The sequence below is a fragment of the Schistocerca cancellata genome, chromosome 2, assembly GCF_023864275.1.
Source record: "Schistocerca cancellata isolate TAMUIC-IGC-003103 chromosome 2, iqSchCanc2.1, whole genome shotgun sequence".
In the NCBI taxonomy this organism is placed as follows: Eukaryota; Metazoa; Arthropoda; class Insecta; order Orthoptera; family Acrididae; genus Schistocerca; species Schistocerca cancellata.
The window spans coordinates 1,117,923,123-1,117,944,741 of record NC_064627.1 but is presented as its reverse complement, the minus strand read 5'-3'; the positions used below and the strand labels follow the sequence as shown (position 1 = coordinate 1,117,944,741).

The 21,619-nt window shown below is 43.9% G+C and overlaps 1 protein-coding gene, 1 non-coding gene and 1 pseudogene across 6 annotated transcripts in view; 1 reads left to right on the top strand and 2 right to left on the bottom strand.

Moving 5' to 3' along the window:
* Positions 1-21,619, top strand: part of LOC126163160 (inward rectifier potassium channel 4-like) — a 717,192-nt gene that overhangs the window by 517,306 nt on the left and 178,267 nt on the right. The gene's annotated exons all lie outside the window — the stretch shown is intronic.
* Positions 8,519-8,593, bottom strand: Trnat-ugu (transfer RNA threonine (anticodon UGU)). The gene has a single exon. It is a non-coding gene; the product is annotated as a tRNA-Thr (tRNA).
* On the bottom strand, positions 9,117-9,234 carry LOC126164110 (5S ribosomal RNA; annotated as a pseudogene).

Sequence of the window (21,619 nt, the reverse complement as noted above, 5' to 3'; positions counted from 1 at the left end):
ATTACCCTCCGGGACCCACCGATTCCATATTCTGCTAATAGTCATTGGATCTCGACCAACGCGAGCAGCAATGTCGCGATACGATAAACCGCAATCTCGATAGGCTACAATCCGACCTTTATCAAAGTCGGTTACGTGATGGTACGAATTTCTCCTCCTTGCACGAGGCATCACAACAACGTTTCACCAGGCAACGCTGGTCAACTGCTGTTTGTGTATGAGAAATCGCTTGTAGGTGTCACCACCGGCGCCAACTTTATGTGAATGCTCTGAAAAACTAATCATTTGCATATCACAGCATCTTCTTCCTGTCGGTTAAATGTCGCGTCTGTAGCACGTCATCTTCGTGGTGTAGCAATTTTAATGGCCAGTATTGTATGTCGCTAACACAATGGCGATCTGGCATGTGAGATGAAAAACCAAACACCTGGTTACTGTTATTTCTGTGATGGATGGAAGCACTGATCAGAACCGTGATGACTCTCTACAAGGTATCAGTGTGCTGATCACGCAGATAGAACGGATAAATTTGGCACAGCGAAGGTTGCAAACGTTTATGACGCCGAGGGTCAGTATCTCACACACAATAGCAAGAATTGGACAGAGGGCCCTTATTTCAGAAATGGAGATGATAATTGTTGTGGGTTGGCAAGAGAGCCAACCCGGTATACTAGAGGAAGCCGAAAGGCACGCGTTTTAGCTCACGCAGGCTGGCGTGAGGTCTGGAACAGGACAAGGAAATTAGACTGTAGAAAAAACTGACGTAGCTGGTGGAATACTTAACTTTAATCCATAAATGGTGAACGTCGCTCTTGACGGTACATGTTTTACAGCATCAATAGTAACTGGTAATGGCGCCTTGCTAGGTCGTAGTAAATGACGTAGCTGAGGCTATGCTAACTATCGTCTCGGCAAATGAGAGCATATTTTGTCAGTGAACCATCGCTAGCAAAGTCGGTTGTACAACTGGGTCGAGTGCTAGGAAGTCTCTCGAGACCTGCCGTGTGGCGGCGCTCGGTCTGCAATCACTGATAGTGGCGACACGCGGGTCCGACGTATACTAACGGACCGCGGCCGATTTAAAGGCTACCACCTAGCAAGTGTGGTGTCTGGCGGTGACACCACATTAATATTGAGTTAACAGCAGTTAACGGAAGTCCCCAGGTGCAAAAATGAATGCAAGGACCGACAGAACTAAATCCACTAATTGAACAATCAGAACGACCGAGATGCTAGAGAAAAACCTGTTTAAGACTAACTGAAACATAATAAGTAAATTGTCTTCCGTCGACTCTGTTCAGTTCCCGCTAAGACTTTTGTTCTGGGCGTTCTCACTCAAATTAGAGACGTTATATTAGAGATTCGTTAGATGCTTTTACGATTTGTAGAGTGACTGGCTATACGAGCACCAAGCTCAAAAGCTTCACTGCAAACCCAGACAAGAAGACCCTACAACCGGTTCGGCCATCTCTTGGTCCGTTAGCCACAACTGCTCGACAATAGTCCATTCAAGCCTGTCGTCGCTGCTCATTGCACAGTAATATGAACTGTTGGCGTAAATGGTGAAGTCTCCCAAATTCCAATAATTCAAAAAGACTCAAAGCTCGATAGAAAGAAGGAACTCGAGTTGGGAATTAATTCCATCAAATTTCAATTTTACTATCGTTGCCACACGTATGTTGACTGGATTTTCAAGATGTTCAAAAAATTTCTAAGGTGTTTGCCAGTCAGCCAGCTCATCTTTTAATAGAGCCTGAAGACTCCAAGTCGCTGAGTATACCAAGTAGGAGATAGTCAACGGTGGTAGGAGAACTTCTAAAAATTTTGATATCTCTGTGTCATGCATATAACTGAGCACTGAGCACGCTGAGTTCAAAGTCAAGTCGCTAGACTACAATTTGGAACGAACGAAGTTCAGATACCCGTCTCTCGATCCCCGTATGTGTTTTTCAAAGTTCAAAAAAATAGTTCAAATGGCTCTGAGCACTATGGGACTCAACATCTTAGGTCATAAGTCCCCTAGAACTTAGAACTACTTAACCCTTTGTTGCCTGACGGTACTTAAAAGTACCAGTAAGTTTTGACTCTCATTATTTTCTCGTGGTGCAGTTTCGTGATCTGTGAGCCTGTCGGTACGTAACAGTAACTCTGCTCTACTGTTTCATAGATGTTATTGTGCAATACATAGACCTCTCTGGCGGTCAGAGCTTGAAATTGTTTTTCGCGCGCTGCTGTGAAAACAGAAGATTGTATGTGCTTGTTTCCATGGTGTTGCCTGAATTTGTGCGCAATTTATTGAAACTTCCGTTGAGTTTTCCATTGTACGTACTTACCTTCTTTGTCTTTTTATAATAGTTTGAAGCATTACGTTACAAGTGAATGAGATAAAGTGGAAAATATAAGACGAACTTATTAGTACCGTCAGGTTGTGCGAACACTTTATTGTAGCAACAATGCGTTACCTCTCACTAGTTATTCTGTCCACTTTTTCTCACACAGAAATCCGTAAATACATTTGCCTGTGGAACAATTAGAACAAACAGGAAAGGTTTGCCAGGGAATTTACCTAAAGAAAAATGTCTAAATCAAATCACAGAGAGTCATCTTTAGACCTAACAGTATTTCAATGGAAGGAAAATAAAGTAGTGTATTTTGCGTCAAACTTCCATGGCACTGAACAGAGCGTAGTGAAAAGAAAACAGAAAGATGGAACTAGTATGACTATACCATGTCCAGTTATTGTATGTGATTACAATAAAAACATGGGTGGTGTGGATCATGCAGACAGATTACGTTCAACTTATGGTCTTGACAAGCGATCAAAGAAATGATGGCACCGTCTCTTCTGGGGAGCAATAGAAATTGTTTTTGTCAATGCTTACGTCATTTTCAGTGATCTACATGGGGCACTGCCACTGCTGGAATTCAGGCGTGGTGTGGCACTAGGGCTAATGAATGAACAGGAAGTGCCAAATCTCAAAAAGAGAAACTCTGGTCCGAGGCAGGATTCGAACCTGCGACCGTAGCAGTCCCGCGGTTCCGGACTGCAGCGCCAGAACCGCACGGCCACCGCGGCCGGCTTTCAAAGTTCGATTAAATCTCTTGAATGTAGGCATGGTTCCTTCCACTAGGCCTCTAAGTTTAGTTAAACCAATACCGCATTCGTAATGATCCAGACGTCGACGATAACTGCCTTACCTCTTCATTTGAGCCTTTCGAAACAATTGGCACGAGGCCTATTACAACAGCCGATGTATGTTAATGGTGACCATCTCTGCATACAAAAATTAACGTGCATTACGTTCCGCCCGCACGTCTGCGATTATGTCTTGAGTGTACCATGTCAGTGGCCAGGCCAGTAACTGATCCCGAGCACATTTATTCGTTATCGTACAGCTATCGGCGTCAGCAACCCGGGACTAATTCTGCACAGATCCAGCTAGGACTGTTCTTCTCAGTACTCGGCGCCTCATCACTCATCCAGTTACCTCCCCCCCCCCCCCCTCACCGCTCACAGCCTGTTTCCGTTGACGTTGATGTATTGTCACAATTAATCATGGTCACAATATTGTGTCGCACCCATTATGGAACCGTAACGTTACGAACGTACGTCAGTGGATCCTATATTCTTCGTTTGTCCTTTCTATTGTTTAGTTTAAGCATTTTCAGTTGCTCTTAAATGCATTTCGACAAGTATCATTTATTCGTTAAGGCCAATGTTCTCAGGAAAAAAGTGCTTGCAGTTTTTAATATATTTTGTATGGGATCAAAAATTTAAAAACCTCTCTCACACCGGCCTGATTTAGCTTCACTGATCAGGATAGTAAAAACATGCGTATATTAAGGGAATTTTCATTGACAAAGCAGGCTTATCACATTCACATAGTTCAATACTGTTTTATCCTGATTAAATTAAGCTTAACTTATATTCCATAAGGCAGTGAAGCAATTTCGAAGTCTCGGTGCGACGAAAATTGTCAGTCGATCTCCTGGAAACATTTGTAATAATTATTAACTTTCGGTGATCACATGTGGAAGACAGGAGATCTGCTGGTAAGACCGTGTTAGCCTATTTATTTGAAGTAGCTGGATATCTTGAGCATACAAAACGGCAGGTTCGTCCAGTGTAAATCAGACGTTCCCCACTGATCCCGTGCAACACAGCGTAGTAAGCAGCCACTGTCAATAATAATAATCCGTTAAATAATACGCGAACACACTTACTTTAGTTTAGTTCATGTATTAAATTCCTTCTCATACAGAATCTCATCAAGATGGCGACTAGCTCAACAATACATACATATACATCCTTCTTTCACGACTCGTCCGCAAGAAGTCTCTAATCTTTTTCCTAAGAGAAAACATAGATAGCAGAGAAGCTATTCCATGGAGTAAATGGACGCTCCAAGGAATAATTGGGCTTGAAACTACTTTGCATTGATAATCGGTAAGATAAGAAGAGATATTTCGAGATATGTACTGAGTTATATAATTTATAAAATTTCTGAAAATATCACGGAGAGACCGCTGCAAGAGACATTACAAGTTGTCACTTCTAATTATCGAACATCCAGTGCTACTTTGTCGCATAAAAGTCTATTGAACCCAGAATGAACAAAGCCCGACAAACATATTTTGCCGTTTTGCTGTATTGTTTTTTCACGGCGTTCCAAAAGCAGGAGTTCATTCGCCTTTTAATTTATTTTTGTTCCTTTTTGCGACCATTCGGTCTGATGTTCCAGTACGGACCGACTTACCCTTTTCAAGTACTTATATTTATGCCGGAATGAAAAAAGTACATTAAGCAGCCCAAAAAGCTCAAGTCCATCCTCTGCTCTTGTTGGCTGCACACCGCGTCCTGTACACGTCCACCACGGCGCTTGAGGTCTCAGCACCAAGTTACGACACCTGAAGATGGGCGTATAAGAGCCCGAAACCGGTCGCGTGTTACATAAAAGAACATTACAACTGTAGCGGTGTTTTCAACTTTTGTTTTATTTCAAAAGCTTTAAGAGTATTCACATAAGAAATTCGGAGGATTTACTTTTCAGCACGCCCTTGTATCTTTCCGCCTTAGTTCTATGATTCATAAAATGGCAGTTTCACATTGGGGAAATACATTTTGAAATTTGAAGTTGTAAGGGTGACTGAGAATGATCGAGACATTCTATTTTCATTTTAGGTTCGAGAAAATGATATGACGTTAGCTTCAGAAGTACTAGAGGCGATTCCTACATCTATGTCTATGCAAATGTCCTGAGAGTCACTGTATACTTTACTGCAGCAAATTTTTGTGCCATTACTGGTCGCTCCCATTCGTGTTTCTTTGGCGACTGGCGATGTATCCGAACAGATGACGAGATGGTCTCCGCCTTAGTCAGCCCGAAGCCTCTAAGAGGCACCACACTCAACACTTCCTCGAATCTGGGGTGAGACTAACACCGCCAGTACCGGTTCCTCGCAGCTGGGAATGAACCCAGGACCGCCAAGGTGCTTCAGCAGTCCTCGGCGGATCGTCTAATGCTTCGCAAGCAGCACTCGAATCGATGAATTACAGTGTTGCAGTCTTCTTTAGAAATCTTTTTATTTGCTAAGATCGTAAGGATAGATATAATGATTACTAGTTTCGACCTGTTAAATGGCCATCTTCAGATCATCTAATAGAGATTAGTGTCTCCATCGACTAGTGAAGCAAGACGATTTTGTAACAATCGTGTTCATTATTTCAAACCTCAATTTTTTACTTCTGAATAGGAAACACGATTGTGGCAAAGCGACTTGCTTCAGTAGTCGATTTAGACACTACTTTCCATTGTGTGATCATTTAACTAATCGATACTGGTAATCAAAGCATCAATCCTTACGATTTTGGCAAATAACTGCTACACTATAATTTAAGAACGCCTCCTAAACACTGACAATGTCAGGTAATTACTACGAATTTTTTTGTCTTGCATTTTGATGTCTGGTCGGACGGGCCAAACATAAATGAGTGTACGCCTCTGCATACGCCCTACCCACCTTATCTTCCTCTTACGGATCGCACAGCAAATACACGCCGGAGGATACGGAGTTATTTCTCTTTTATATTTTTGCCATCATCTATACGTATGAAACAACATTTACCCTTCTTTGCACCTACATAATTTCCCCTAGCATCGCCATAAACTTGAACCATCTTAAATAAATCGATTGGTTGCAGCACTAGCAACTCTGCTATTGATTCCTCTCAATTTGCTCTTCATACGGAATTATTGAGAACATCAAACTAATAATTAACAATTGGAGGACAAGAGTGTTGTCTGCGCCAGTATTCTCTCAACAAAATATTACATCCATAACTGATTTTTTAATTAGTTCCTCATTTCACGGCTCCTTTATATTCACACTAGATATTTAATGGAAGAGACCGAATCCAGGATCGTAATGTTAGTAGCTAATCGAATACTAGAGAAGTATTTCATATTTAACTCGACTGAGTATTCTTGCTCTAATGATGCAAAGTGAAATGAAATATATAACATCTCAGCACCGTAAAAGGCAGCAAACGGAAAGTAATGTAACAATTCACCAGCAGATATGACGCTCGTATATCCTGATAGCTATACCGAGAAACCGGAAAAACCAAGCGGACCTTTTTTTTTTTTTTTGCTGTGCTGCGTCATGAAGTGTCGTCTGCAGTCGTTGTACATTCCCGCCAGATAAAATTCAGGATTTCCTCAACCCATCACTCTTCTTGCATCACCGCTGTTAACGTCTTCAGAATAACCTTGTTTGTAATCTTACTTGACCGAAGTTCAAGATGTTATTAAATACATCTGTTGTTGCACATTTCCCTTGCGCTGTAAGATTTCTAACGTGAAGAATTATGCACAATTGTTGCGTAAGGTAGGTAAATGTGCCAGTCATTATGATGGCTGTTCACTCAAGTACAGTGGAGATGTCCTGTTCTTCCAGAAACGGCTAGTTCTGAACTTCTGGATCTGCTACTTAATCAACTCGGATATTAAGTTGGTGCCTCGATCTGTAATTATTGTGTCGAGAATGCCAAACTTTAATAACTAATTCTTCATCATAGCATGTGCCACTGTGCTCGCTTGTTAATTTGGGATTGTAATTATTGCGAGATAATGTGGAAAGTGCTATTTTATGTTTCACAAGTAACGGTTACCTGTTGGTGTTAGTTGATTGGACCCAAAATGTCTCTCCCATCATTTCAAATGACTTGGATACCGCTGGACATTGCAATGGTACTCTTTGATACCTGAGACCAGCACATTGTGCACGCAGTGTAAATAGGTCGATTTACTTCCTCTTCAGCCTCCAACAGAATTCTTCAGGAATTCAGTGATCAGTTTCCCTTCATTCTCCATGACATGCTAATATATGGTTGTGTACTTCTCTCATTATTTCGTCTTTCAAAACTGCAGGTACCGTAACACGTAACCTATGCTTTGTCACCCTTCACAAAAGCCCCTTATATGCCAGTAAATGCAGCTGCAGTATCCTAAATAACTGGCAGCACACGTCCGCAGTCTGTGCTTTTTGCCACTCAGCCAGTCCCCTGCAAAGTGCTTATGTGACCTCAATCTGTTTGCTGAAGCCATTGCTATTGTTACGTTCCCTGCTGTGTTTTTGTACTATCTTTTAATCGAATTCCCTCTACTTTAATGCCCAATGGACTAATCTACTTGTAAGATTTTTCAGACCTAGTATCCACTTATTGCTGCATTGTCCATCAGAACTTTGAATTTCCTAACAGAGAGGTAACAATGAAAATGGGTAGTGCCATAAATGACACACAACATTCTGTTCTCTGTGGTTCAGTAATTCTGTTCAGCTTTATTCAATCTTCTCGACACATATATTGCTGGGTATTCTTTCCTGTCTGTAACCTGATATGCAACACAGCCATTCACCAGACTGCCTGTGTCAGAGGATGAGATAAATTCTTCTTGTAACCTGGAAGTATTAATACCTGGCTAATCGTTAGTTCCTCATTCTGTTTCTCGAATGTAACCTGATTGTCAGTTGACCACCGTAAGTTCACACTTCTTTCAACAAAATAGTCAACAATCTAACAAATTCATGAACACTTTGATGAATTCTCTATAATACAGACACAGTCCTACAGACGATTGCAACTGTTTCGTTGTCTGCAGCTGTAAAGAATCAAGGGCAACAAATATCAATCCCGGATCAGTCTTTACAGCATATTGGTAATCACATGACCTAGATAGTTTACCTCTATTGATACAAAGTGACATTTTTCAGTACTTAATGTTAAACATGCTGTGTGCAACATCTTCAACACTTCCTTCAGTTGTTAAGTGTGCTTGTCTAGATCTTTAGAAAACACAATAAAATTTTAACTATATATGACGGTAGTATCTGTTCCCGAAAGAACAGCTACCGTGGATGACCATGCAGCTTTGCTAGAAATGAAATGATAATTAAATGGACACCCTAGCTGCAAACAGGCGTTGATGTACTTCATTGGGGACATCTTGAAAATGTGTGCCCCGACCGGGACTCGAACCCGGGATCGCCTGCTTACATGGCAGACGCTCTATCCATCTGAGCCACCGCGGGCACAGAGGATAGTGCGTCTGCAGGGACTTATCCGTTGCACGCTCCCCGTGAGATCCACATTCCCAACATGTCCACACCACTACATTCGTAGTGCGCCTAATAGATGTTTGCCCATCATACTCATTACTCGTGGCAGATTAATCTACCAAGTCCCGTACGAGTTCGGGCATAGCGTGTGCGTTCGCACAAGAAGGTCAATGGCCGGGAAGCCATATTTTAACTATATATGACGGTAGTATCTGTTCCCGAAAGAACAGTTACCGTAGATGACCATGCAGCTTTACTAGAAATGAAATATATTTTCTAAATATATCATATTCTAGCACTCCGTCGTCAGGCCACAAGTGGCCCATCGGAACCATCCGACCGCCGTGTCATCCTCAAATGAGGATGCAGACAGGAGGGGCGTGTGGTCAGCACACCGCTCTCCCGGTCGTTATGACGGTTTTCTGTGACCAGAGCCGCTACTATTCGGTGGAGTAGCTCCTCAGTCGGCATCACGAGGCTGAGTGCACCCCGAAAAATGGAAACAGCGCGTGGCAGCCCGGATGGTCACCCATCCAAGTGCCGGCCACGCCCAACAGCGCTTAACTTCGGTGATCTGACGGGAACCGGTGTATCCACTGCGGCAAGGCCGTTGCCAGATCATGTTTTGCCATGGCTTAAAGCCCCTAAACACAACATTCAGTAACGTATGGAACATGGCTGGTACATTTCTAAAACTGAGTGGAATCTGCTAACACTGATAATGACCCCATGCAACAGTAAACGTGGTCTTCTGTAACCACTTCCAACTGGTGATATTCACTCTTGTGGAGAAATATTTACATTGGCCTTGATTGTTCAGAGTCTCCGTTATGTTCAGTACAGGATGTGTATCCATGACCGTTGCATTTAGATATTAGTAACTGCAATAAAATTTGTGTTTATTTGTTCTCTCAGATGACTTCTTTGGAACAATGACATTGGCTACTTCCCGTAGAATATCACTCTCAATAACTCCATCAGCCATTAATGTACTAGTGTACCATTACCAGCAACATCTGGTCTCAGCTTAGCCTCCCAACAGGAAATGGGAGCTTATTCCCTATTGGGATTGTAAGCTGACGCAGAGGAGTTGCCTGGCAATGGTACACTAGGAGTGAACAGATCCGCGAGACTTGTTACCATAGTTGCCATATCTGGCTTATCAATTCCTTTTAAATACTTCACCTCCTCACGTAAAGCAGATGCACCGATGGTTTGCTTGCGGCACAAGTCTCCACATGACCCATCCCAATCGTCCTCATTCCGCTCGGTCACAGCGGCCGTCCCTTCATTATCAGCGAACCTTGCAACAATGTATCCCCTGCAGCTATCGTACCCAGCTGGAACTACGTCCCACTGGGTTTGAAAATATGCCTCGAAAGATCAATTTTTGCATGATGCTCGGTCAGAAAATCTGTTCTTAGGATTATGTAACACTCCTCACTGACACGGAGTAATACTTCCATACGTTTCTGAAAATTCTTTGCTCCAGTACAGGAACTGAGAAGCGCTATCACTAATATGATTCCACATCAGTGTCCCCTACTCCATGTAACCTATATCTTGGGGACGTCAGTCTCTTCCTATTCAGGAAGTCCAGACTAATTACCGACACATGAGCTCCTGTGTTCACAAAACCCTATGTTCCATTCGTTTACCATGCCTGGCAAGCATACACATCTATCACAAAACACTCAGACAGAGGTACAAGGAAAGTTACATTAATTCTTACGACTCTAAGTAGTGATGTTTTCATCGAATAACGTCGACAAGTGCTACAGATAAAAAATGGCTCTGAGCACTATGGGACTTAACATCTGAGGTCATCAGTCCCCTAGAACTAAGAACTACTTAAACCTAACTAACCTAAGAACATCACACACATCCATGCCCGAGGCAGGATTCGAACCTGCGACCGTAGCGGTCACGCGGTTCCAAACTGAAGCGCCTAGAACCGCACTGCCACACCGGCCGGCTGCTACAGATAGCTGAAACTGCCTGTGGTAATTCATGATCTGCTAAATTACAATACTGTCATCTCTCTGGCCATAAATAATACTGTCTAAAATTCCCCTCAAATTGTAAAACTTCCACAGTTTCTTCTGGTTTTATGAACTGTGCATTTAACATGGCTGTAAAAGAGACACAAAACTAAAAGCTCACTCACCAAAACTGCATTGCTGGACAGCACGCTGCCTGTCGGAGATCTCCTACATCTCCTAGAGACGCCAGCGACCACTTTGACACCATTTAGAATGACCGGGGTGGTCGGCCGCTATGATGGGTGGTGCAACGGGATAGTTGGAGGTCAGGATGTCGATAGTCCGCGTCTCATGTGGGAACGCCTTAGTACATGGTGAATGGAAGCCTGATAGACGTCTGACATGTCGTCAATGACACAACATCGGTAAACCACGCATTTATTAGTACTACGATAGTCCTGCCAGTGCTCACCCGCAGGACGTAAACGATACACAGCCGAAGGCGCTGTGGTCAGCACGCGGCTCGGCGATGTCGTGCTGGTGACGCAGCGATGACGCCTACGGCTGCACTGCCAAGAGGCGACGAAGTAACCCCGGATGAGGTGTGCCACGGTGCGTGAAATCGCAATGTGGACCCACTGTAGAGGGGCAGCTCAGAAGCTGTCAATCAGGAGTTTGCCTGCCCAAGTGATGGCGGATGAAAGGCTGCACGGCCCTGGACAAAAGCAAGAGGCCTCCAATGTGGAAGATCAGAAGCAGCTGACCAAGAGCCCAATTGGCTCAGTGGTTAGAGGGCGCTAAGTCCACAGCATTGGACTAGGCACCAGCAGCAGGGCTGCAGATAGCAAAGCCAGAATCCAGAGAAGGTGACTGGTTGAGCCACGTGAAGTCGTAGTCTCCTAGACCCACGGACCGACGTAGGTCACCTCCCGGGACTGATGACCGGCAGAATGCGATATCTGTGACTAAAAGTGACGAGTACAGGGCTATTACAAATGATTGAAGCGATTTCATAAATTCACTGTAGCTCCATTCATTGACATATGGTCACGACACACTACAGATACGTAGAAAAACTCATAAAGTTTTGTTCGGCTGAAGCCGCACTTCAGGTTTCTGCCGTCAGAGAGCTCGAGAGTGCAGTGAGACAAAATGGTGACAGGAGCCGAGAAAGCGTATGTCGTGCTTGAAATGCACTCACATCAGTCACTCATAACAGTGCAACGACACTTCAGGACGAAGTTCAACAAAGATCCACCAACTGCTAACTCCATTCGGCGATGGTATGCGCAGTTTAAAGCTTCTGGATGCCTCTGTAAGGGGAAATCAACGGGTCGGCCTGGAGTGATCGAAGAAACGGTTGAACGCGTGCAGGCAAGTTTCACGCGTAGCCAGCGGAAAATTGGCTCATGCCACAACTGGAGACCGACAGCGCCGACTTCATCTTTCAACAGGATGGTGCTCCACCGCACTTCCATCATGATTTTCGGCATTTCTTAAACAGGAGATTGGAAAACCGATGGATCGGTCGTGGTGGAGATCATGATCAGCAATTCATGTCATGGCCTCCACGCTCTCCCGACTTAACCCCATGCGATTTCTTTCTGTGGGGTTATGTGAAAGATTCAGTGTTTAAACCTCCTCTACCAAGAAACGTGCCAGAACTGCGAGCTCGCATCAACGATGCTTTCGAACTCATTGATGGGGACATGCTGCGCCGAGTGTGGGAGGAACTTGATTATCGGCTTGATGTCTGCCGAATAACTAAAGGGGCACATATCGAACATTTGTGAATGCCTAAAAAAACTTTTTGAGTTTTTGTATGTGTGTGCAAAGCATTGTGAAAATATCTCAAATACACTCCTGGAAATGGAAAAAAGAACACATTGACACCGGTGTGTCAGACCCACCATACTGGCTCCGGACACTGCGAGAGGGCTGTACAAGCAATGATCACACGCACGGCACAGCGGACACACCAGGAACCGCGGTGTTGGCCGTCGAATGGCGCTAGCTGCGCAACACTTGTGCACCGCCGCCGTCAGTGTCAGCCAGTTTGCCGGGCATACGGAGCTCCATCGCAGTCTTTAACACTGGTAGCATGCCGCGACAGCGTGGACGTGAACCGTATGTGCAGTTGACGGACTTTGAGCGAGGGCGTATAGTGGGCATGCGGGAGGCCGGGTGGACGTACCGCCGAATTGCTCAACACGTGGGGCGTGAGGTCTCCACAGTACATCGATGTTGTCGCCAGTGGTCGGCGGAAGGTGCACGTGCCCGTCGACCTGGGACCGGACCGCAGCGACGCACGGATGCACGCCAAGACCGTAGAATCCTACGCAGTGCCGTAGGGGACAGCACCGCCACTTCCCAGCAAATTAGGGACACTGTTGCTCCTGGGGTATCGGCGAGGTCCATTCGCAACCGTCTCCATGAAGCTGGGCTACGGTACCGCACACCGTTAGGCCGTCTTCCGCTCACACCCCAACATCGTGCAGCCCTCCTCCAGTGGCGTCGCGACAGGCGTGAATGGAGGGACGAATGGAGACGTGTCGTCTTCAGCGATGAGAGTCGCTTCTGCCTTGGTGCCAATGATGGTCGTATGCGTGTTTGGCGCCGTGCAGGTGAGCGCCACAATCAGGACTGCATACGACCGAGGCACACAGGGCCAACACCCGGCATCATGGTGTGGGGAGCGATCTCCTACACTGGCCGTACACCACTGGTGATCGTCGAGGGGACACTGAATAGTGCACGGTACATCCAAACCGTCATCGAACCCATCGTTCTACCATTCCTAGACCGGCAAGGGAACTTGCTGTTCCAACAGGACAATGCACGTCCGCATGTATCCCGTGCCACCCAACGTGCTCTAGAAGGTGTAAGTCAACTACCCTGGCCAGCAAGATCTCCGCATCTGTCCCCCATTGAGCATGTTTGGGACTGGATGAAGCGTCGTCTCACGCGGTCTGCACGTCCAGCACGAACGCTGGTCCAACTGAGGCGCCAGGTGGAAATGGCATGGCAAGCCGTTCCACAGGACTACATCCAGCATCTCTACGATCGTCTCCATGGGAAAATAGCAGCCTGCATTGCTGCGAAAGGTGGATATACACTGTACTAGTGCCGACATTGTGCATGCTCTGTTGCCTGTGTCTATGTGCCTGTGGTTCTGTCAGTGTGATCATGTGATGTATCTGACCCCAGGAATGTGTCAATAAAGTTTCCCCTTTCTGGGACAATGAATTCACGGTGTTCTTATTTCAATTTCCAGGAGTGTAATAAAGTTATTGTAGAGCTGTGAAATCGCTTCAATCATTTGTAATAACCGTGTATTTATACGGTCTTAGCCCAACCTTGTTTTGCAACAGTATCGTTTCTTATCACGTAAGCCACAACAAGTCTATGATTCGGTCGTGAAGTAACTAGGCCACTGATGTTACAGTGGCTCTGCCTTCCTGTTACGTCGTTGGTATTTCCACTCCAGCTGCGGCCTGTGGTTTTGTGACCGCCTGGTATCGTAGAACAGTTCTTGTATCGGCAGCAGGCCGCCGATGCAATAGTGTTCGCTCAGCTCTGGTCTGACCCGCTTATGTGGCCCCTTGCATTGGCCGTAATAGGTGTCTTAATTTTTGGTACAGTAATAAGTAAATTCTTCATCTTCCAAACTTGGTCCTACAGTGAGAAAACAAATGAATAAACCTCAGGTGACAACCTAACAGTACCCGAAGAGAGTTTTTTTGTGGTAAGTTCCTATTGGACTAAACTGTCTTCAGTCCCTTGGCTTACACACTACTTAAACTAACTAACGCTAAGGACATCACACACACCCATGCCCGAGGGAGGACTCGAACCTCCGACGGGAGGGGCCGCGCGAACCGTTGCACGACGCCCTTAAACCGTGCAGCTACCCACGCGGCTCAGAAAGTTTAAGCTAGGAAGCAAAGTAGGTCTTCTCTGAAGATAAATCTGCGATATTCTCATAGTTGTTGGAAGGAAGATACAAATGGGGGGGATAACTGACGATAAAGTTACGATGCTGCTGTCCGTTACTGGTAGTAAGGAAGACGAAATTGTGATGATAATGCATACTGGTGACGATGATGTTCATGGCATTGGTGATATTGGTGACAGCGATTATTTTGATTATGATTATGATTTTATTGTTATTATTTCACGGTGACATTAATGACACTGATAATACGATGATGATGATGATGATCAAGAGTACAATGACGCTGGCGATGATAGAGGTAGTGACAATGATTATGATGGTAATTAAAGTAAACTAAGCACAGAGGAGCTAATGTGACTTAATTTTCAAGTTACTGAAAGGGTAATATTAATTTCAGCATCAGTACACACAATAAGTTTTATTTTATTGGTATGAGTGGTTGTTAGCGTTACTGTCTTGACAACTGTTGTAGGTTCCGACGTAATTTTGTGACTTGTTTTTAACTGTGCACGTATTACAGATATTTTCAGCACACACTGAGTCTACAGTATGGACTTTGATGAAGGGAGATAATAAAGAAAGAAAGGAATCGCTGCTTGTTGTCTTTTCTGTTTAGCTGGTAGCAATTTACGAAAGCAAAAGGATGATAATTTCTGAGTCTGTCGGAATGGTAGAGTATCAGTATTCTCCCTTCGGATATAAAATTAGAATTAGTATCGTGCATCAAATTTGCTCATGCGAGTAGCGTAGACCGTAAATATTCTCTAATGGTCCGTACAAAATCGTCTTCATCATCGTCTGCGCTTTCGAGCTGATCTCTGCACTATCTACGCGATTTTTCGTCATCGCCATATTTCCATCACGGCTATAATATACGGGAGTCTGCATCGCACACGCCTTCTAGGCCATCCTGATAAACTCTATTCTAATTTTACTTAGGTTGCTATACGTACTCTGGAAAATTAACGAACGTGTGTGTATGTGTGTGTGTGTATGTGTGTGTGTGTATGTGTGTGTGTGTGTGGTTGCACCAATACACCTAATGACAAAAAGCGTTTGGTTTTATCTTCTAGTCGTATTAAAAATTACGCAACGTGGTGTGAATAGATGGCTAACGTCCACTAATAATAATGAAATTTAAAAAATGGGAATTTTGGTGCACTTCCACAGTTTCTTCTTTATTGTAAAATTTGTTTGCTTTCTTCTACTCTAGCTTCCTCCCTTTCTCCCTTTTGCCTCAGATCATTTTCTAACTAACACACTAATGTTAAGCGTATGTTCATCCAGTCATAAAGCACGTGAAATACAAATACGCTGTGTTTCCAAATCATTCGAAATACAAATACACTGCGTTTCCACATATGAAAGATGATGTCCGTTCAGATCTCGCACAAGTCACAAAAGAATGGCGTTACTAGTGCCACTATGAGGATGCAAATAAGGTTTGCATCAAAATACACGCTGTAATGGTCGAGAACATTGGTTACCGTTGACACTGAACGTGGTAAGTTGATATTAGTCAAGAATGTCTTTAAGGCGGAAAGACGCCATTACCAAAACTCCACTGAGTTTGAACGAAGTCGTGTAATGGGGCGAGGATGTTCCTTCTTCGATACTGCAGAAACACATAGCAGGAATGTAGCCACTGTACTTGATTCCTGTCAGTGGTAGGCACCACAGTGACAGATGATGTTTTCCAACAGAATAACACTCGCCCACGTACCGCTGTTGTAGCCCTATGTGATCTACAGATTGTCGAAATGTTTCCTTGGCCTGTTCGATCACCAGATCTGTCACCAATCGAGCACATGTGGGACATCACCGGACGAAAACTCCAGCGTCGTCCACAAGCATTAACCGTCCCTGTATTGACCGCCCAAGTGCAACAAGCGTGGAACTTCATTCCACACACTGACATTCGGCACCTGTACAATTCATGCACGTCTGCATGCTTGTATTCAACATTCGGGCGGCTACACCGGTTATTCAGAATGAGATTTTCACTCTGCAGCGGAGTGTGGGCTGATATGAAACTTCCTGGCGGATTAAAACTGCGTGCCGTACCTTTTTTTTACAACGATACATTTAAAAAAAAGACATTTTATTCTATTATAGTCCTAGTGTTGGTTAATCTTACTGTCATTTTATAGGTTTTCTTTTTTATATTTTTTCCTTTTTCGTTTTTCTCTTATTGTTGTTCCTTGAACCCATTTACATGGCCATTTGTCGTCTTTTTTTGGGGGGGGTGGGGGGTAAAACATTGCAGGACAGGCATAATAATTTATTATTAGCATCGACACATTGATTTTGAGTTCAAATTTCTGTATGTCATGCACTTGTGATGCCACAGGCACATTGTGCATTCTGGTTTGATCTCTTCGTCTAGTTTGCACTGTTAGGTGGGACAGTATGAGAGAAACATCACCATGATAGATGGAGCAGAAGTGGAAGAAACTGTTTTACATATACTACAGATTATACATAAATTGAAGAAGAGAGAAAATTTTGTCATATTATATAAGAGAAGCAGAAAGGAGAGTGTGAGTAAACAATATAATTTTATAGGCACATAGTAAAGGAAATCATTTTTAAAAAAATTATGAGTAGTTGGCGCTTTCCACTAAGTAATGCTTGTCTCCTAGGCAATATAGTACAAATAATGAAAAAAAAATTAATTAAAAAACTGCTAATACTACTGGGCATACTTTTGACATTGTTTTGGCTGCGAGCATGACAGATGTTTGGTGAGAAGCCCTTTGTATCACTGATTTCACTAAGAAGAAACACTTTATACTACTATACTTCACTATTTGATGCGAGAGGAGAAAGCACTTTATCTTTTCTGTTGCACTTGTTCGCTGTGACTGCACACGTTATTCTTGTGGTGAGTGTGGTGAGGTGGCTGGTGGCGGTGCTGAGGGTCACAGGCTGGGGAGGACTCTGGCGATCGCAGTCCGCAGTGGAATCTGCAGGAAGTTGCTGAAGTTCTCGCGGTACCGCCTGTGCTGCTGGGCCGTCGGGTTCCCGGGTTCGATTCCCGGCGGGGTCAGGGATTTTCTCTGCCTCGTGATGGCTGGGTGTTGTGTGCTGTCCTTAGGTTAGTTAGGTTTAAGTAGTTCTAAGTTCTTGGGGACTTATGACCACAGCAGTTGAGTCCCATAGTGCTCAGAGCCATTTGAACCATTTTGCTGGGCCGTCTTGTTCTCCTCCCAGTGGTCCATCAGGAAGGCCAGCTGGTCGGTCTGCCTCCGCGCTACGATGGCGTGTGCCGTCATGGCGAGGATCCAGAGAGTCGCCAGTCGCTTGGTTCGTGGAAATGGGTTGCAGTCCCGAGACTCGAACTCGGTACCTTTGCCTTTCGCGGGCAAATGCTCTGCCAACTGAGCTACCCAAGCACGATTCACGCCCCCTCCTCACTGCTTTACTTCTGCGAGTACCTCGTCTCCTATCTCCCAAAAGGCAAAGGTCCCGAGTTCGAGTCTCTGTCCGGCAGACAGTTTTAATCTGCCAGGAAGTTTTACACCGGTTATTATTAATGTACCAGTATTTCACATTTGCAATGGCTTATATCGCGCTTACATTTATCTGTGATCTTGCAATGTTAATATCTTAAATATGTTACCTAGATAAATGTATTCCCAAAATTTCATTACTCTCCATTAATTATGTTTTGGTGTTTCGATATTATTCCGTTAGTGTATATTCACTTGATATTATGCTTTTAGTTTTCCTATTTCTGATTTCCAGAAATAGCATATCTTAGCTGTACACATGAAACCAATGTTTATGATTCATATTAAACCTAATCCAAGCTGTCCTTAGCACTCTCTGGAGTTAACATCGATTTATGTAAACTTGTTGTTGTGGTCTCCAGTCCGCAGACTGGATGATGGCATGCTAGCCTATCCTGTACACGATTCTTCATGTCTGCACTACTACTGCGACCTACATCCGTTTGAACCTGCTTACTGTAGACTGGCCTTCATTGCCCTCTACAAAATTCGACCTCCAGACTTCCATCCATTACCGAATTTGTAACTTTTTGATGCCTCAGAACGTGAACTATCAACCAACCCCTTCTTGTAACCAAGTTGTGCCATAAATTCCTTTTCTCCCCAAGTCGATTAAATACATCGTCATTAGCTTCATGAGCTACCCATCTAGTCTTCAGCATTCTTCTGCAGGACCACATTTAAAAATCTCCGTTATTTTCTTATCTGAACTCTTTACGTTTTATCTAATAATGTAGACAAGAGATTCTGTCTTTTACCGTCTGAAATATCATCATTTGGTTGAAAGCTAGCTGGAAAATACAGAATATTTCTTGAATAGTAACCGCTTGGCTGTTCTTGCAAAAGATTTATTTAACGTCAGGTTTCGTAGCTTAGAAGCCGCATCATCAAGTTAGATCTGTTAAAATAGGAAAAGCGTTCGTTGCAATTGCGGTCTACTATAGCTACAATAAATAATAAGAATTACAGCAAATTACCTACATGTTAAACATGACATTAAACTTGCGAATCGACACCGCCGAACATACTTTATCTGTGAATAAATGACGCAATTATAGATTCGTCAGGTAAGCGGAAATCATGAGTCCACGATCCCTCAAGTTCACCTAAGGAACTGAAAAAAAAAAATGAGAATCGTCAAGAAATATCTGCCCAACGTAATGTAACATGAAACCAATAATGGGCCAAAACACCCTATTAGAAATTAAAAACACCTACCATGAATCCGGATAGGATGACAGTAGCCCGCACATGTCCTGTTAACTATTAGATTGCAGACCACATTCCAACAAAAGTAGCTAGAAATTAATAAAAAGTGTAGGAACTATCGACAAGAACCCGCTTTTTAAGGGTTTTTAAAAACATTCTTAGGCACGCCTGAGAAATCGCGGACCCATCCTTTCTGCTTACTTGATTATTCATATTATGGTGATAATAAATACATTTATCTTGGTGTTGGTCATGGTAGTGACAGTGGTTATAATGGTAACGACATTTAACTACGCAGAGTAGCTAATTGCGTCATCCATTCATAGACGAGGAATGTTCGGTCTCCCCATGTCGCAAGTTTAATGTCGTGATTTTACCTGTAAGTAATTTGCTCTAATTCTCACTATTGATAGTAACTATAATAGATCACAACTCTAGAGAACGCTTCTTCTAATTTAAGAGATCTAATCTGATGATTTGGCTTCTAGGCTACAAAACCGATCGTTAAACTAGTTACAAGAGCAGACAAGCGGTTATCACTCAAGATGTCTACTCACAGCTGCGCTTGCTACTCATACAAGATAGTGTCATGTAGAATACTGGTTTTACACATTTATCCAAGCCTTCGCGAGAGTTAGTATTAACTTTGTATACCTATCACAGTCTTTGTTAAGATGATTCTCATCAAAGAAAGACATCAAAGAAAGAGATATGGCACACGCTTATGGAGGTTCTATTTCATTTCTGCATCCCTGAATATACACAATACGAAGGACATGATTTTGGAATTGGTTTCTTAATCTACACTACTGGCCATTAAAATTGCTACACCAAGAAGAAATGCAGATGATAAACGGGTATTCATTGGACAAATATATTATACTAGAACTGACATCTGATTACATTTTCTCGCAATTTGGGTGCATAGATCCTGAGAAATCAGTACCCAGAACAACCACCTCTGGCCGTAATAACGGCCATGACACGCCTGGGCATTGAGTCAAGCAGAGCTTGCATGGCGTGTACAGGTATAGCCCCCCATGCAGCTTCAACACGATACCACAGTTCATCAAGAGTAGTGACTGGCGTATTGTGACGAGCCAGTTCCTTGGCCACCATTGACCAGACGTTTTCAGTTGGTGAGAGATCTGGAGAATGTGCCGGCCAGGGCAGCAGTCCAACATTTTCTGTATCCAGAAAGGCCCGTACAGGACCTGCAACATGCGGTCGTGCATTGTCCTGCCGAAATGTAGGGTTTCGCAGGGATCGAATGAAGGGTAGGGCCACGGGTCGTAACACATCTGAAATGTAACGTCCACTGTTCAAAGTGCCGTCAATGCGAGCAAGAGGTGACCGAGACGTGTAACCAATGGCACCCCATACAATCACGCCGGGTAATACGCCAGTATGGCGGTGACGAATACACGCTTCCAATGTGCGTTCACCGCGCTGTCGCCAAACACGGTTGCGACCATCATGATGCTGTAAACAGAACATGGATTCATCCGAAAAAATGACGTTTTTCCATACGTGCACCCAGGTTCGTCGTTGAGTACACCATCGCAGGCGCTCCTGTCTGTGATGCAGCATCAAGGGTAACCGCAGCCATGGTCTCCGAGCTGATAGTCCATGCTGCTACAAACGTCGTCGAACTGTTCGTGCAGACGGTTGTTGTCTTGCAAACATCCCCATTTGTTGAGTCGGGGGATCGATACGTGGCTGCACGATCCGTTACAGCCATGCGGATATGATGCCTGTCATCTCGACTGATGCCGTTGGGATCCAGCACGGCGTTCCGTATTACCCTCCTGAACCCACTGATTCATATTCTGCTAACAATCATTGGATGTCGACCAACGCGAGCAGCAATGTCGCGATACGATAAACCGCAATCGCGATAGGCTACAATTCGACCTTTATCAAAGTCGGAAACTTGATGATATGCATTTCTCCTCCTTAGACGAGGCATCACAACAACGTTTCACCAGACAACGCTGGTCAACTGCTGTTTGTGTATGAGAAATCGGTTGGAAACTTCCCTCATGTCAGCGCGTTGTAGGTGTCGCCACCGGCGCCAACCTTGTGTGAATGCTCTGAAAAGCTAATCATTTGCATAACACAGCATCTTCTTCCTGTCGGTTAAATTTCGCGTCTGTAGCACGTCATCTTTGTGGTGTAGAAATTTTAATGGCCAGTAGTGTACATGTATTACACTAACAGACAAATAATCTTTATATCCGTTTGATTAATCGTTATTGGCGTCGCTGAAGACATATAAAAACTGCTCAATAAAGAACTATTACATAGGGATGAGGCCAAACATTTTTATTTATTTTTTAAAC